This window comes from Lissotriton helveticus, chromosome 10 (assembly GCF_964261635.1).
Source record: "Lissotriton helveticus chromosome 10, aLisHel1.1, whole genome shotgun sequence".
NCBI classification, from domain to species: Eukaryota; Metazoa; Chordata; class Amphibia; order Caudata; family Salamandridae; genus Lissotriton; species Lissotriton helveticus.
Window position 1 is genome coordinate 1,033,150,373 of NC_136071.1, and position 14,635 is coordinate 1,033,165,007.

At 48.8% G+C, this 14,635-nt stretch overlaps 1 protein-coding gene across 1 annotated transcript in view; it reads left to right on the forward strand.

Moving 5' to 3' along the window:
* The window catches only part of LOC144784743 (serum paraoxonase/arylesterase 2-like), a 448,276-nt gene that overhangs the window by 150,854 nt on the left and 282,787 nt on the right, over nucleotides 1–14,635 (forward strand). The gene's annotated exons all lie outside the window — the stretch shown is intronic.

The following is a 14,635-nucleotide window of genomic DNA, read 5'->3' on the forward strand; positions in this document are numbered from 1 at the left end:
GAACTACGGAATACAAAGAAGATTCCGTGGTTAATGTATGTGAAAGGGAGGCTCGATGAATTGGGCTACCCGGAATTGTGGACAGACCCCTTAAACTCATGTACCAGGATTCCAAAAAAGGTAATTGCGAGTGCTTATTATGCTTTGATGCTGACAAGAACAACTAATGCCACTCGCGAGGGGTCCTTGACAGACTCATTTTTGAAAGTGAAAGACTCATACTCCCTCGAAAAAACTTTAGACGAGATAGCTCCTGCATTAACGAGGAAATTGTTCCTACAGTGGCGATATGGATGCCTCCCACTAGCTTCATTTACAGCGTCCTGGAAATCGTGCTCCACTGTAGCATTATGCCCAATGTGTGCACATCCAAAGGAGGATGATATGCACGCTGTTTTCTTTTGTAAGGGCTACGAGCGGAGCAGGAAATACTGGCTAGTACCGTTGCTCAGGAACATGGGATTTAGATCACACCAAACCGCCTATAGAGTTTTAAAAACAGATCTTTCTCCTGCTGTGGTTTTTGCAATTTCAAAATGTTTAACATCACTCTGGTTTATCCGCAGCCGAGCTATGAAAAGACTGGTATAATGCTCCCTATCAACTTGATTTGTATCTATTGCTGCATATGTATTTAAATTCAATTATTTTAATTATTGGATCACTCTGGTTTAATAAGTTTTTAATTGTATATATTGATATGTATCTTTTATGATCAGTGATCGAAATAAAGATTTTCGAAACGAAACGGATACAGCGTTAGGGTTCAAAACTCCGCCGTGCAGAAGGTTCCAAACAGTGATCTAAAAGAACAACACAAACACCCCATATATCAAAACATCTCATATTTAAATCCTACTCCCTCCATTGTTTCACAAGGGTCGAAAAATACCACTCACCCTATTCTGCCGGGGAGTAGACCTCACCTCACCTGGACTCTGACTCAGGGATAAAGGGGAGGCCACGCTCTAAAAAGGAAAACGGAGGCGTCAGGAGTGGAGAACATTGCAGAAGTGTACTACTCTGCTTCACGTATTATCCCTCCCCACAAATGTATCACGCCTCTATTCCTAAGTCTACTTTTACAACAACTAACTCATGAAAAACTAGCTCTACCTAATAAAACTCCTCTCCACCACTGGTTAATGACCTATATGATGGTCAAAGAGTTCTGGACACTACAAGTAATCATAAGTCCATGCAACCCTTAATACACTGTAAGTTGGACAGTCACAGACTAGTATCAGAGAAAGCCTACCAGGGAAGCCTCTTCGCATAGGTCTCAGTCACCCCATGGTAAACCTTACCTCTCCGTCGTTGCCCCAAGCAGAACGCTGAGACAGGGGGAGGCAACGTACGGCAGAGGGACCGGTCTTTAAGAACCGGCGCCGGGCCCCGCCCACTAGGGGGTGTGCGTGCGGGGGTGTGCCCTCCCTACTTATCAAAATGCGGTTACTCACCACTTTCGTTGGAGAAACGGCACCGCCATTGCCTGTTTACCCCGCGCGCATCACCGGTGATAGTGTCAATGGCTGCGCGCATGCGCAATGGTGATAAGTGAAGTAGCGCGATACTCAAGAACTACAGAATGACGTCAATCACGTCACTTCTGTAGTTCGCCCGCCTTCCAAAGCTCTCAACGGGTGCAAACAGCATAGTAGGCATCAAGGACTTTCTCCAAACTTCTAAGTGCTATATGCACAACGGATATAAATCCCATAACAACATGGTCCTACCTACCCACTGTGTGCAAAACTATCAAATTATCTTAAAGAGACACTGCGCCTCTCAATGTAAATACAGATATCGCCCGCATTGTAGAACTGGCAATAGGGGCTATTTTGTCAAAATTTGCTGAGGGCGACCTCTCCCAGGGTATAAACAGAGAGTGTCTACGTGCAAAACCTATAGGCAAACAGATCCCTGCAAACCTATTAACTGATGCACACTATGTCTAATGTTATATGGACTATACTTCCAAAGTCCTTACAGAGTGGTCCACGGGATATCATCATTGAGTCCCTGGTTCTCTAAACGTAATAAATAAATCCATTTTTGTTCCTTTAAATAAAGAAAACGTGTAGGGTTCGTGACATGGTTGGGTATGAATGGTTTCTCTAGGACCACCCAACTGAACTCGTCCTCTTTGTGATTGAGCTCCAGAAAATGTTTGGTTAGCTTGGACACAGTTTTCTTGCATTTGAAAGAACTTTTATGTTCAAGCATGCGGGTGCGTACTTTACGGGTTGTCATACCCACATATCTTTTGTTGCACGGGCACGTGAGAATGTATATAACATTACAGCTGTTACAATTGGAAAAATGTTTTAGAATCCACGGGCGCCCAGTACCTATATCAATCTGGCTCGTCTTCTGTGTCAACCCACACATTGAGCAACCCCCACATGAGTGGTGCCCCTGCACAGGTGGTAATTGCCATAGAGTGTCATTAGACTCGCGCCGTGCTTCACGTGGCCGGGTGTGTATCAAACAGTCTTTTAAATTTTTGGAGCGCTTAAAGGCAAACAATGGGGGTTCGATCTTATCTGTAGTGCTGTTAAGAATGCGCCAATGGCGTCTGACAATTTTCTGCACTTGATTGGATTTCTCATTAAAAGTGCTGACAAAAGTAATTCTGGTTAAAGGTGACTTCTCCACCGGTATCTCCAAGAGGGCTTCGCGGTTGTTGTTACTTGCTCGTTTCAATGAGCACTTAACCAGAGTGGTAGGGTAATGTCGAACCTGCAGTTGTCGACAGAGATTATCAGCGTGTTTCCTGTAGGTCTCGTGCGTGGAACAGTTCCTGCGAACCCGGAGGAACTGTCCGTATGGGAGGTTCTCACGCAAGGACCTAGGATGCTGACTCTCGAACAGTAGAAGAGAGTTTCTAGCCATCGGCTTCCGGAAAAGTTCACTATGTAGGCCCTCAGATGTGGAAAAAATGGAAAGATCCAGAAAAGTGATCCTCTCCTTGTTCGTCTCAATGGTGCATTGCAGGAACCTGTTCCGGCTATTTAGCCATTCATGAAAGCTCACAAGGGACTCTGCATTCCCCCGCCATACCATGAAAATATCATCGATATAGCGTTTGTAACAAACAATGGATGATAAAAAAGGATTCTCAGATGTTAATATCTCCTGTTGTTCAAAAGTATGAACATATAAATTCGCCAAGCTCGGCACAAAAATGCTGCCCATACTTGTCCCGGAGATTTGTAGGTACAGATTCTCTTCGTACCTAAAATAGTTCTCTTTCATCGCCATTCTAGCTAGCGCCATTATAAAGGGAACCGGTGTAATGGTATCCAAAGTAGCAGAATTCAGGATGAAACATATGGCGTTCAGGGTGTCATCCTGGGGGATGGAAGTGTATAGAGACACAACATCCATGGACACAAGGATGTCAGTCTCTTGATTGAAGTCAATACCTGGCAATAGGCGCAAGACATCTTTGGTGTCCTTCAAATAGGAGGGCATGGTCAACACTATCGGCCTCAAGAAAAAATCCACAAATTCTGATAAAGGCTCCAAGACAGAGCTCTGCCCTGAGATAATCGGTCTACCTGGCGGTGGTCTTTGTTCCTTATGAACTTTAGGTAGGGTGTAGAAGTAGGGGATAACAGGGTGTTCAACCTGTAAAAATTGGGACTCATGTGGTGTAATCCAGCCTTCTGCTAAGGCTTCCTCCGTTAATAAACGGATTTCATTCTTCAGTCTTTTAGTAGGGTCAATGGTCAATAGTCTGTAGGAGCTCTCAGCACTCAACTGGCGCTGACACTCTGCTCTGTATATCTCGGTGTCCTGTAGCACTATGGCACCGCCCTTGTCGGCAGATTTTATAACTATCGAGGGGTCACGCATCAAAGTTTGTACGGCCTGCTGGTCTACCCTCGACATGTTAGAATAACCATTGGTAGAACCATCTGTCCAAATGGCTTCAATATCCTCTTTTACTGCCCTTTCAAACGTAGCCACATGTGGCGGAACAGCATGGATAGGGGGTAAAAAGGTAGATTTTGGCCTCAACCCTGTGTTTTTATCAACAGTCTCAGAAGTTTTGTCCCTGAAAAAATAGTGTAGCCTCAACTTCCGAAAAAATTGCGCTAATTCAGTTTGTGTTCTGAACGGATCGCCTCTGTCAGAAAGAACAAACCCTAGGCCCTTGTTAAGGACTTGTTCCTCACTGTCAGTCAAGACGCGACTGCTCAGATTCACAACTAAGTTCTCCACAGGTGCATTCAAGTCTGAGGCACAGTCCTGGCCGTCTGACTGCGAGTGCCCGTGTGTGGTCCAGTTGTGTCTTCCCAGTGTACTTGTTGGGGTGGTGGGGGTAAGTTTCCCCTTCTGCGGCCTCTTGACCTCCTGGGGCCAAACCCTAAAAAAGACTGGTTGTTCAAATTTTGGTACCCAGGGTACTGGCCCATCGGTGGCTGAAACTGGTAAGGAAAAGGAGGCGTGGGGCCCCATGGAGATGGTTGCCACCAAGGGGGAACTGGTCCTGGTTGGAATCCACTGTGGTTTTGGAACCCACGCGACCTCCCTCGCCCTCTACTGCCTGACGGTGTAGGATTGTTGGTGCCCTGATCACTGGTTTACCATGGGGTGACTGAGACCTATGCGAAGAGGCTTCCCTGGTAGGCTTTCTCTGATACTAGTCTGTGACTGTCCAACTTACAGTGTATTAAGGGTTGCATGGACTTATGATTACTTGTAGTGTCCAGAACTCTTTGACCATCATATAGGTCATTAACCAGTGGTGGAGAGGAGTTTTATTAGGTAGAGCTAGTTTTTCATGAGTTAGTTGTTGTAAAAGTAGACTTAGGAATAGAGGCGTGATACATTTGTGGGGAGGGATAATACGTGAAGCAGAGTAGTACACTTCTGCAATGTTCTCCACTCCTGACGCCTCAGTTTTCCTTTTTAGAGCGTGGCCTCCCCTTTATCCCTGAGTCAGAGTCCAGGTGAGGTGAGGTCTACTCCCCGGCAGAATAGGGTGAGTGGTATTTTTCGACCCTTGTGAAACAATGGAGGGTGTAGGATTTAAATATGAGATGTTTTGATATATGGGGTGTTTGTGTTGTTCTTTTAGATCACTGTTTGGAACCTTCTGCACGGCGGAGTTTTGAACCCTAACGCTGTATCCTTTTGTTTGGTTACTACACGGGATCTGTAATATTTAAAGATATATTATGAGTTTGTCACTACGCAGTAGCAACGTTGTGAAAAGGGCCCTGACGAAAACCTTGGGTCCTTCCCTGTGAGGTTGAAACATGTTGGCCTGATATGCAGTGATTTGTTCTCATACTGCATCCTTGCACTGTTCATGTTGTTTTTATTTAGGAAGAGGATTGTGTCTTAATAAATCTAATTTTCTGTCCTCTATTCTATTTTAAATTCACCACTTTTTCAGTTTTGCACTGCACTTAGACCCATCTTCTGTCGATCATAGGTCACTGAGTACTTGTGGGCATTGGCTCCGCTACACTACAGGGGACTTTTGGGTCTCAATGATTTAGAGACACCAGACCCCTGAGGATGACCAAATGATAGAATCTGATCATACAAGTGTTTGATGGGAATCCTCTAAACCAAGCGGGTTTCTTTGTCACAATCACTCACACCTCTTCTTTTCAATTGCATCTGTTTCCCACCACTACTATAGTTCTCCAGCAAGCTGGCGCTGCGGTTTAAGTGTACGAAAGGTACCTTTTTCTAGACCCCTAGGTTCTCTTGTGTTTAAATCATTGTATTGGGGGTTCAACCTAGGCGTGGTCGTTAAACTCCCCTAAGACCCTTTTCTCCTGTCTTTATAATAATGTAACCCAATGTCCCAACTTCCAATTTGCTACACATTGGTTATTGAAAGCTCAGAGCTAGAATCCCCAAGAAAAACAAGGTATTTTGAAAAGCCCTGATGGGAGATATTGAAGGCACTACTGAGTTAAAGGGACACAGGTGCGAGACCTGACCGTATTAGGGTGGTCTTCCCCCCAACCATTTGCCTACTTTCTCCACTTTTCGGACCTTGTTTTTGCTGGCTATATGACTCTGTGAAGTGTACCACTGCTAGCCAGTGCTAAAGTGATTGTGCTCTCTCCCTCATTCATGGTAACATTGGTTCATCCCTAACTGATACATTTGATTTACTCATACTTCCCTAGTGAAGTGGTACCCCTTGTGCCTAGGGCCTGTAAATGAAATGCTACCAGTGGCCCTGCAGCACTGATTGTGCCAACCGCTGTAGTAGACCTTTAACCATGTCGAAGGCCTGCCACTGCAGAGCTTATATGTGCTGTTTTATACTGCCATGTGCGCCTGGCTAAACAAACCTTCTATCAGGTCCAAATCTTCCATTTTTATACATATACATCATTCTTAAGGTAGGCCCTGGACAACCCAAAGGGCAGAGTGCAATGTATTTAAAAGGCAGGATGTGTGCTTTTACGTTTTACATGTCCTAGTAATTAAAAACTCCCAAGGTTATTGTTCACTTCTGCAATGCCTATCTCCTTGACTTCGGTCATAGGCCGCACTCTCCCCACAGCTCCTGCTCTTCGCCGCTTTCTGCTGTCTGCTGAGCCCCCTGCCCTGTGTGTTCGAGGCTGCTGCCTCGGGTATCTGCAATAGTGGTTAAATTGTGCTTTTGATCAAACTGTAATCCGTTTTGCTTCCTGCATCTGTCCTTTGCTTTTGGTAATTCTTGGCATTTTACTATTTCTCTGCTTACTGCGCTCGCCCCCTTGTGCGTATTCCCTATGGGGAACGGCCTCTGACCCTGCAGGCAGGTCGCTCCCCACGCTGCTGCACGGCTCCACCTCTGCCTGCCTCACCTCGCTGCCTGCATTGTTCTGCCTTGTGCCTCCCTGCGACTGCTTGTTGTGCCCATCTTCCTCCTCTGTGCCATCTCTGCTGGTATTGTATTTTTGGTATTTGTATTGTATTCTTCTGTATCTCCCTCTGACTGCCTATTGTGCCCATCTTTCTCCTCTGTGCCATCTTGCTGTTAATTGTACTTTTGCCTTTTGTGCCCCTCGCCAGTTTCCCGCCACTGTGTCCCTGCGGCCCTGCCCCCGCACTCCCATTCGCCGCCCTGCTCCCGCCTCCCAGCTGCTCCACCCTCCTACCTACCCTTATATGGAGGTTGTGCAGCAAGCCCGTCTGCGCCCGTCCATGCCTCGACCGCGCCTAGCGCCAGGACCGCTGGCCCCCACGAGCGCCTCAACGCCTGCCTTTGCTACGACTCCAGCACCCTCCTCGCACTCAACACCGGACGATCATGCACCTGCTGCCTGGCCGCCCGAGGCACACCCAAGGACCCTTATCCTGCCGGAACTGCAGCTTCACCAGCATCCGGCCTTCCAACCCACCAATCGAAGAACCCAACTTCCTCAGATGCATCCTGCTCAACACCCGCTCTGCCCACAAACAGGCTGTCGAACTCTGGGACCTACCCGACACCAACACCCCAGGCATCGCCTTCCTGACAAAGACCTGGCTGAAACACTCCTCGGCACCCGACATCGCCATAGCCATCCCGGAAGGCTACAAGATCACCCGCAAGGACCGCACCAACGGTGTAGGAGGAGGAATTGCCATTGTCCACAGAAAAACTCTCAATATCTCAACAGACACTGACGACACCCTCAGCACTGCCGAACACCTGCATTTCCAGATCCACACTGACCACAACACCACCCTCAGAGGTACCCTCATCTACAGACCACCCGGACCCTGACCACAGTTCAGCAACTCCATCGCCGACCTCATCAGCACACACGCCCCCACCTCCACAGACTACATCTTCCTCGTGGACCTGAATTTCAACCTCAGAACAACAACGACTCCAACTTGTCCACCCTGATCGACAACATAGCCAACCTCTGACTGAGACAACTAGTCACAACACCCACCCACTCTGCCGACCACACGCTCGACCCCATCTACTCAGCAAGCTCCCACGTCGTCTTCAACCACACCACCGAACTTCACTGGACCGACCACCGCTGCGTCCACTTCACCTTCCAGAAACCCACCACACACCACCGCACCCAGCAGATGCCTCACTGCCGCTGAAGCAAAGTCACCAAGGACCAGATAACCACAGCCCTGTCCCAGAGCCCACCCGCAGACCCGACCGACCCTGACGCCGCAGCCCGTAATCTCAGACAATGGATCAACGACTGTGCTAACACCCTCGCCACACTCAAGAAGCCCTCCAACTCCCACACCAGCAAGAAAGCCAGCTGGTTTACCGAAGACCTCCAGGCCTCCAAGCGAACCTGCCAAAAACTCGAAAAAAACTGCAACCGGGAACGAACACCGGAAAGCTACACAGCCTACAAGAACGCTACCCGCAGACACCACCACCTCATCAGACACAACAAAAGGACCTCCTTCAATGACCAACTAGACAACAACGCACACAACAGCAAAGAGCTCTTCTACATCGTGAAGGAACTCTCCAACCCCAGCTCCATCACCAATGACATCCCACCGTCACAAGACCTGTGCAACTCGCTGGCCACCTTCTTCCATCGCAAGATCGCAGACATCCACGACAGCTTCATTGACGTCACCACCCCGGCAGCCGATGAGACCCGCTCCCACGACCACCACCCGCACCAGCCGCCTGCTCGCCTGGACCAACATCAACTAGACGACACCATCAAGATTATAAACACCATCGACTCCGGATCCACGGAAGACCCCTACCCAGACCATATCTTCAACAAAGCTAGCAGCACCATCGCACCCCATCTCCGGAAAACCATCAACATCTCCTTCGAGACAGCGACCAGAGAGCTGGAAGCACGCAAAGATCAACGCCTTACTCAAGAAACCCAAGGCGGACCCCAAAGACCTCAAGAATTTCCAACCAATCTCCTGCTCCCGTTCCCGGCGAAGGTCATCGAAAAGGCCGTCAACAAACAACTGGCTAGTTATCTCAAGGAGAACAGCATCATGGACCCGTCCCAGTCCGGGTTCCGCAGAAACCACAGCACGCAACTGCCCTCATCGCTGCCACCGACGACATCAGGACCCTGCTTGACAACGGAGAAACCGCTGCCCTCATCCTCTTCGACCTGACAGCCGCCTTCGATGCGGTCTGCCACCGCACACTTCGTACACACGTCCACGTCACCGGAATCCAAGAGAAGGCCCTGGAATGGACCACCTCCTTCCTCTCCGGCAGAACACAGAGCATCTGCCTTCCCCCCCCTTCTGCTCCAAAGCCACCGAGATCATCTGCGGCGATCCCCAAGGCTCATCCCTCAGCCCAACGTTGTTCAACGTCTACATGGCACCGCTCGCCCACATCGCACGTGGGCAAGACCTCAACATCATCTCCTACACCGACGACACCCAGCTGATCATCTCCCTCACCAAAGACCCCCACACCTCCAAAACCAACCTCCACACAGGAATGAAGGCCGTCGCCAACTAAATGAGAAACAGCCGATTGAAGCTGAACTCGGACAAGACGGAGGTCCTCATCCTCAAATCCACCCCCTCGGCCTGGGACGACTCCTGGTGGCTGACTGCACTTGAAGCACCCCCTACACCCACCGACCACGCATGCAACCTATGGGTCATCCTCGACTCTACCCTATCCAAGAAGGTCAACGCCGTCTCCTCCTCCTGCTTCAACACCCTCCGTATGCTCCACAGGATCTTCAATTGGATCCCCACCGAGAGTAGAAGGACGGTCACCCAGGCCCTCATCAGCAGTAGACTGGACTACGGAAGCGCACTCTACGTAGGAGCACTGGCCAAACTCCTGAAACGGCTCCAACTCATCCAGAACGCCTCCATACATGCCTGATCCTCGACACCCCTCACCGGAGCCACATCACACCCCACTTGAGAGACCTGCACTGGCTTCCCATCAATAAGAGAATAACCTGCAAACTCCTCACTCACACACACAAGGCACTCCACAACACCGGACCAGTGTACCTCAACAGCCGACTCAGCCTCTACACCCCCACCCGCCATCTCCGCTCCACAGACTAGCCACCGTCCCCGCATCCGAAGAGTGACCGCCAGCGGCAGATCATTCTCTCACCTCGCCGCCACGACATGGAACACCCTACCCTCCCCATCTGCCTGCGGCAGACCGAGCACTTCCTAACCTTCAGGAGACTTGTCAAGACCTGGCTCTACAAACAGTAGCAGCCCCCCCCATAGCACCTTGAGACCCTCACGGGTATGTACTGCGCTTTATAAATGCTATGATTGATTGATTGATTGATCTCCCATAGGATAATATTAGGATTACCTTATTATATTTTGTAAATGTAATTTCCAATTGGGAATAGAGAAGACCTCCAAGACTGGTGTCCCCGAGTCATAATTTCAAATGCTAACTTTCCACTTTTTGAAAGTGGCATTTTCCTATGTTTACCATTTTGTGCCTGCTTCCGCTCTCTGATAAGTCTGGAGTAGGTGACCGCTGGGGAAGTATATTCCCGGTAGACAGCCACACACAATGGGAGTTTAGGTGTGACCTGATGGGCTATCCTGTGAGGATGGAGGAGAGGAGCTGGACCCAGACTTACCTGAACAGGCTTTGTCTTGTCCCCATACAAAGGGCTGCATACCTCTGAGTAGTGAGTCAGGCAGGTAGGGAGAACCTCTGTGCACTTCAAAGACCAGTCTTTGATGTCTCCCCCACTTCAGACGCCAAACTGGGTATAGTTACTGGACCTATGATACCATCACTTCGGTACACTTCTGGACCTGTGAAGATTCTGCCAGGAAGAAGGACTTCTGTGCTGCTGAAGGATTGACACTGTGCTGGACTGTCACGTAATCAATCAGAGAGCAAGGGTATGTAGGGTGTGTCCTGTCCCCAAGGGTAATATATAGAAATAATGTGGACTAGCCCACTATGTGTATGTGTTTTTCTTAGTCACTTGTATTGGTGGCCTAGAAACTGGACCCATTAGGTGTTGTTAAAAGACCCCTCACACACCAACCAGGTTGGTGTCGTGCTTCATCATCGGGGTCCCAACCAGGTGGCTGAGTGCCACCTGGTTGTGCTCCGACGCTTGACTACAGCGGAGCGGGTGTCGTGCAACAGCGTGATGTGAGTGAAGGTGAACTAATAAAAAATACCTCTGGGAATCCTTACCTAATGTTTAATTCTTGGCAGCCCAGGGTATTGGTTAAAACTATGTATGATGCAACTACTAAAGGAACACTATTCCTATGAGTTGGCTTAAGTGCTGCGGTCTACATGTTTCAGTACCTTCTGGGTATTTTACGGGACTTTCTTCAGGACCAATAAGTGAACAGTGAGTGGCAAAAGTAGGTGCCACGTGAAACAGTGTTGTACCTACACACTCGCTAAGGTGTGTGGTAAAAAAGGTGGTAGATAAGTGTCGGCGTACTTAAGGACACTTATGAGTGGCGAAAAGAATTCCTGTAGGGAGGAAAAGGGACAATACACAACATGTATGATTCAGCAACATCGAGTACAATTTTAGCAACATAAAATGCAGTCTTAGAGTATGTATTGGTGTCCTGCAGTATTCGTCCTATAGGCCATTCAGGTGACTAAGGCTCAGGAAGAGACCAGCATGCAAGCGATACTGTGTGGCATGCCATGACCGGAACAATAACAGCGGTAATGTGGCGCTGCGTATCATTGAGCTCAAAATGCGCTTGTGACTTACACATTATTATATGTAGCACATAGGCTTGCTGAAGGGCCGCTGGGGAGAAGACCCAGCGGTCCGTGATGCGCTGCGTGCAGATTATGGTGGCAAGTAGTCAGTGTAGCTCCCGCCAAACCTCTTTAGTGCCAATTCATGATGGAGTGCAGGAGAGGCTACTATTAGATCTGTATAATTATCCAGAGTTGCTACCAGGCTAGTAAAGAGACTAACAATATGAAGAGTTTAAAAAGTATAAAAAGTTCACCAATATTTATAATGCTACAATGTTTTAGGCAGTATTCAGGGCGCGGGGAAGAGGCACTGCGTTTGGCCTATCTAGATGGTAAAGAAAAGGAGCAGTGCTATCAGCTGTTATCGGGCGATATGTATGACGAAAAACAGTTTCTCAGGGGGTTCGAGGCCTTACTTGGTTGTGCTGTGCCCTCTGCCGGAGTACCTAATGCGGGCCCCATGGCGTCCCGGCTGGTCCAGAAGTGCCGGGGAGATGCCGGTTAAGTAAGAGGCCGGGTTATTTCTGGGTATTCGCGCATGTGCGAGCATGCGCGTTGTGCACTAGGCTCCGAGTGAATGCGGCGGCCATTTTGTAGTGGTGTCCTGTGGGCAAGTGCTCCTACACAAGGATGGTACAAGTGGCAAATTGGTTCCAATCAACGTGCTGAATGGGTGGCGGAGGGTAGAGGGATATGGACAGAGAGTGCTAGATGGGTGGGTACTAGCGCTCTGGCCATGACAGGAGGACCGGGTATTAATAAGTAAGTGGTATGCCTCCTGTGAACCTTTGGTATGTGTGGTAGCTTTCACTGCAGCTATGCCTGGCGAGGGTATTACAGAGAGGGGTGGGCATGTCAATAGGTGAACATGTGGCGCAGTTCATACCCCTGGATGCTGTCAGGGTGTAGGTGAGGGCCTGGGCTGTGTGCGAAGTAGCAGATGATAGATAACAAAGGCTCCACATCCCTTACGACTCGAGAAGGATTGGGTTCAAGGTTTTTGTGCAAGCCGGTGTTAGCGTTTGCTTAGGCTGTTCCATGGTATGTTGTCATTGAGGCCGGTCTTATGACTAGAGAGTCGGTAGATCCATCTCTGTTCCTTAATGAGTAGTTGGTGTTGGATATTGGATGTGTTAGGGTCCACGGCTTCAATGATCACCCACTTCATGTCGTTGGTGGTGTGCCCATTTCAAGGAAATGATTGGTCATCTTTGTGGTATTCTTTTTGATTTTCCTATTTGTCATACCGATGTATGTGCTTTGCATGAAACTGTCCACATTATCTAAGATCTCGGCTGCCCAGATACTCCCAGGCCTGCTCTCTCCGTTCGAGCTGCCGGGTCGGACGTTTTCGGCAAACACGGTTCGGCTCTGGAACACTTTGCCTTCGGGCCTCCAGAGCGCCCCCTCAGAATCCAGTTTTAGAAAGCAGTTAAAAACCTGGCTTTTCACACAGGAAAGTTAGATATTTTTCTCCCAGGGTTTTTAGATCTGCTCTGCTCTCACAGCGCCGGGACACCTCCTAGTTGAGGTAGCTGTTCGCGCTATACAAAAGTCTGTATTATTATTGTTATTATTATTATGTATGTAAGGTTGCAAGGACCTACAATGTGGTATATTACATGTGCCATGTTACAGTTGGTGTGGGCACGTAGTTCCCACGTCTTTCCTGGATCCAAGTCGAGTGTTTTGGTGGTGCTTGTGAGGTGGCATACACTACAGTCATCACATGCAAAATGTCCTACCATTTTTGGCAGGCCCCATGCATTGGTGATTGTGTTCTGTGTTCTTTGGATTGGTTTTGGTCTCGTGGAGCCTATAGCGTCCTTGATTGATTTGGCTTTCCTGTGAGAGATGAGGGGCAGGTCCCAGTCAAGGTTTCCTGTCCCTATGATCTTCCGGTGCTTCTTGATTATTTTGGATACTTGGTTGGAAACGATGTTAAAGGTGGTGACACAGGTAAGAGGTATGGGTCTGGTTTCACTGGTTTTAACAACACCCAATGGGTCCAGTTTCTAGGCTACCATTACAAGTGACTAAGAAAAACACATACACATAGTGGGCTAGTCCACATTGTTTCTAAATACTGTGCTGCCATGCTGCCTGCTGTTCCCCTGCCTTGGTGAGAAGGACTGGACTGGACCTGCATCACTTGAACCAAAAGTTACTCAAGGGACTAGCTGGCTGATCGGAAGTCTCCGGGAAACAAAGACTATCAACCGCCCTGCTTCTTCACCTGGACTCTGCTATCTATGACTCTGCTCTACCAAGTGGTGCCAGTCCAGTGCTGGACCCTTGAAAGTGGGCCTAAGGTGCTTGCTCTTGAAAAACCGATCAGACAGATTGGAACCGGTGCATCACCCCTGCTGCGCAGATCAGAACCGGCGCATCACTCCTGTTGTGTGGACAGAACCGGCACATCACTCCTGTTGTGTAGGCCAGAACCGGCGTATCACCCTTGCTGCATGGATCGGCCCTGCTCATCGCCTTGGAACCCCCACTTCACAACACTCTGGCCAGCACAGGATCTTCATATGCTTGTTGAAGGCATCCTCGAAAACGAATCTCCACATCGCAGCTCTTCATTCATCGGAGCAGATGCATCACCGCTGCTATGCGGATCAGGACCGGCGCATCTCCCCCACTGAATGGATCAACACCAACGCATCAACTCAGCTCCACCCTGCATCTTAGACAGGATTAAGGTATGTTTGTTCAGCGGGACTCACTGGGTCCCTGTATCTGGCCCACGCACCATCCCGGTTGGCCTGAACTTTTGACTTTGTCCCGGTCAGGGGCGACCAGATATCCCAAACAAGCTCCTATTGTTTCTAAGCACTATTTTACAGTATATTCTTTAAAAATCCTTATCTCAAATTCTACTTAATGGATTTAGTTATTTTGGTCTTATTTTATTTATTAAATAACGAGCATCTCATCTGATGAGGAATCTTTTTCTTTGGT